Source organism: Arachis stenosperma, chromosome 10 (genome assembly GCF_014773155.1).
Source record: "Arachis stenosperma cultivar V10309 chromosome 10, arast.V10309.gnm1.PFL2, whole genome shotgun sequence".
NCBI lineage: Eukaryota > Viridiplantae > Streptophyta > Magnoliopsida > Fabales > Fabaceae > Arachis > Arachis stenosperma.
This window is the reverse complement of record NC_080386.1, coordinates 59,565,407-59,569,450: the sequence shown is the minus strand read 5'-3', so window position 1 is coordinate 59,569,450 and position 4,044 is coordinate 59,565,407. Positions and strand designations below refer to the sequence as shown.

At 38.8% G+C, this 4,044-nt stretch overlaps 1 non-coding gene across 1 annotated transcript; it reads right to left on the bottom strand.

The window, feature by feature from the left end:
- Positions 1–2,852: 2,852 nt before the first annotated feature.
- LOC130959789 (small nucleolar RNA R71) lies at positions 2,853–2,960 on the bottom strand. Its single transcript, XR_009078855.1, has one exon. It is a non-coding gene; the product is annotated as a small nucleolar RNA R71 (small nucleolar RNA).
- Between the last annotated feature and the right edge of the window lie 1,084 nt (positions 2,961–4,044).

The window sequence follows — 4,044 nt, the reverse complement described above, 5'->3', positions numbered from 1 at the left end:
GAGCATCAGGAACGTATTTCCAATGAGAGGATGGGAGGTAGCCATTGACAACGGTGAAACCCTTGCATAAGCTTGCCATGGAAAGGAGTAAGAAGGATTGGATGAAGACATTAGGAAAGCAGAGAGACGGAAGGGAAGGCATCTTCATTCGCTTATCTGAAGCTCTCACCAATGATATGCATAAGTATCTCTATCTTTATCTTATTACTTTATTCATCATCTATACCCATTTGAGTCTGCCTGACTGAGATTTACAAGATGACCATAGCTTGCTTCATACCACCAATCTCCGTGGGATCGACCCTTACTCGCGTAAGGTTTATTACTTGGACGACCCAGTGCACTTGCTGGTTAGTTGTGCGAAGTTGTGTTTATGCCATGGTATTGAGCACCAAGCCTTTGGAGCCATTACTAGGGATTGTTTATGTTTTGAAAAGTATTGATCACAATTTCGTGCACCAAGTTTTTGGCGCCGTTGCCGGGGAATTAAATGTCCTAACTACAGTTTTGCATTTGTTCCCTGCAATAACAGTGCCATGTTTTGACCCGGCAACAACACCAAGTTTTTGGCGCCGTTGCCGGGGAATTAAATGTCCTAACTACAGTTTCGCATTTGTTCCCTGCAATAACAGTGCCATGTTTTGACCCGGCAACAACACCAAGTTTTTGGCGCCGTTGCCGGGGATTGTTCTTGTGTATGGACAACTGACGGTTCATCTTGTTGCTTAGATTAGGCATTTATTTTTTTTCGAAATTCTTGATGATGAATTCTAGAGTTTCATGATGATTTGTTGAAATCTGGCTGGCTGAGAAGCCATGTCTAATCTCATTGGACCGAGGTTTCAACTTATCATCACAGAAGCTTGTTGATTTTTTTTTTATCAATCTTGCTTTTGGAGCAGTGATCTGCTAAGGCTTGGCTGGCCTTTGGCCATGTCTAGTGTTTTGGACCGAAGCTTTCTTTGAAAGCTTGGCTGGCTGTGAAGCCATGTCTAATTCCTGGACCGGAGTCTTAGACTAGCATTGCACTGATTACTGGAATTCTCATTAAGAATTTTGATATCTTTTTCCACTTAATTTTCGAAAATCACAAAAAAATTTCACAAAAACCATAAAAACCAAAAATATTTGATGTTTCTTGCTTGAGTCTAGTGTCTCATCTTAAGTTTGGTGTCAATTGCATGCATTCATGTGTCTTAAGGATCTTCAAGTAATTCTTGATGATTTCTTACTCTGATCTTTGAATTCTTTTGACTTGAGTGTTTATGTGTCTCATATAGTGTCAATAGTATACAAACTGCTAAGTTTGGTGTCATGCATGCATTGTTATTTGATTCTTGTTGCATTTTGATTATTAAAAATCCAAAAATATTTTTTATTTTGTGTCTTTTCAAGTCAATAATACAGAGAATTGAAGCTTCAGAACATACTGCAGAGGAATTATACAGAAAAAGCTGGGCATTCAAAAATGCCCAGTGAAGAAGGCAGACTGGCGTTTAAACGCCAGCCAGGGTACCTGGTTGGGCGTTTAACGCCCAAAAAGGGTGCATTTTGGGCGTTAAACGCCAGAATGGATACCATTCTGGGCATTTAACGCCAGGATGGTGCTAGGGGGAAGATTTTGTTTTCAAATCAATTTTTTTTTTCAAGTTTTCAAAGTTTTTCAAAATCAAATCTTTTTCAAATCATATCTTTTCAATCAAATGTTTTCAAAATTAATTTCTTTCCTTTTTTTTAAAGATACTTACTAACAATTAATGATTTGATTGAACATTTTTTGCCTTTTCTGTTTAGGAAGGTTTTATGTTTGAATCATATCTTTTCTTGTTAGGCAAGTCATTAATTTTTAAAATCAAATCTTTTTTTAATTGTTTTCAAATCATATCTTTTTAAAATTGTTTTCAAATCATATCTTTTCAATCACATCTTTTTAAAACCAATCATATCTTCTTAACCACATCTTTTTCAAAATAGTTTCCAATCAAATCTTTTTGATTTCTAATTTAAAAATCTTTTTCAAAAAATCACTTGATTTCTTTTCCACTTTTATTTTCGAAAATCAATTAGTGTTTTTCAAAAATGTTTTCAAAATATTTTAATTAATTTTCGAAAAATTACTCCCCTCCTCCTCACATCCTTCTATTTATGGTGTACCACTCCTTCTTAATGCACAATTCGAACCTTATCTAAGTAAAGTTCGAATTCTTCTTCTCCTTCTTCTTTCTATTTCTCTTTTCCTCTGACACCTCAAGGAATCTCTATACTGTGACATAGAGGACTCCACATTTTCTTGTTCTCTTCTCTTTCATATGAGCAGGAGCAGAGACAAAGGCATTCTTGTTGAAGCTGACCCTGAACCCGAAAGGACCTTGAAGAGAAAACTAAGAGAAGCCAAAGCACAACTCTCTTTAGAGGACCTGACCGAATTCTTCAAAGAAGAAGAAGACATGGCAGCCGAAAACAACAATAATGCAAACAATGCAAGGAAGGTGCTGGGTGACTTTACTGCACCTACTCCTGATTTTTATGGGAGAAGCATCTCTATCCCTGCCATTGGAGCAAACAACTTTGAGCTTAAACCTCAATTAGTTTCTCTAATGCAACAGAATTGCAAGTTCCATGGACTTCCAATGGAAGATCCTCATCAGTTCTTAGCTGAATTCTTGCAAATCTGTGACACAGTCAAGACTAATGGGGTAGACCCTGAGGTCTATAGACTGATGCTATTCCCTTTTGCTGTAAGAGACAGAGCTAGGATATGGTTGGACTCTCAACCTAAAGAAAGCCTGGACTCTTGGGAAAAGCTAGTCAATGCCTTCTTGGCAAAGTTCTTTCCACCTCAAAGATGGAGTAAGCTTAGAGTGGAAGTCCAAACCTTCAGACAGAAGGATGGAGAATCCCTCTATGAAGCTTGGGAAAGATACAAACAATTAATCAGAAAATGCCCCTCAGACATGCTTTCTGAATGGAGCATCATAGGTATTTTCTATGATGGTCTATCTGAACTATCCAAGATGTCCTTGGATAGCTCTGCTGGAGGATCTCTTCATCTGAAGAAGACGCCTACAGAGACTCAAGAGCTCATTGAAATGGTTGCAAATAACCAATTCATGTACACTTCTGAAAGGAATCCTGTGAACAATGGGACAAGTCAGAAGAAAGGAGTTCTTGAGATTGATGCTCTGAATGCCATATTGGCTCAGAACAAGATATTGACTCAACAAGTCAATTTGATTTCTCAAAGTCTGTCTGGAATGCAAAATGCACCTGGCAGTACTAAGGATGCTTCATCTGAGGAAGAAGCTTATGATCCTGAGAACCCTTCAATGGAAGAGGTGAACTACCTAGGAGAACCCTATGGAAACACCTATAATTCTTCATGGAGAAATCACCCAAATCTCTCATGGAAGAATCAAGAGAGACCTCAACAAGGTTTCAATAACAATAATGGTGGAAGAAACAGGTTTGGCAATGGCAAGCCTTTTCCATCATCTTCTCAGCAACAGACAGAGAATTCTAAGCAGAACCCCTCTGACTTAGCAACCATGGTCTCTGATCTAATCAAAACCACTCAAAGTTTCATGACTGAAACAAGGTCTTCCATTAGGAATTTGGAAGGACAAGTGGGACAGCTGAGCAAGAAAGTTACTGAACTCCCTCCAAGTACTCTTCCAAGCAACACAGAAGAAAATCCAAAAGGAGAGTGCAAAGCCATCAATATGGCCGAATTTGGAGAGGAAGGGGAGGAAGTGAACGCCACTGAGGAAGACCTCAATGGGCGTGCACTAGCCTCCAAAGAGTTCCCCAATGAGGAACCATGGGAATCTGAGACTCAACATGAGACCATAGAGATTCCATTGGACTTACTTCTGCCTTTCATGAGCTCTGATGAGTATTCTTCCTCTGAAGAGGATGAGTATGTCACTGAAGAGCAAGTTGCTAAATACCTTGGAGCAATCATGAAGCTAAATGACAAGTTATTTGGAAATGAGACTTGGGAGGATGAACCTCCTTTGCTCACCAAAGAACTGGATGACTTGTCTA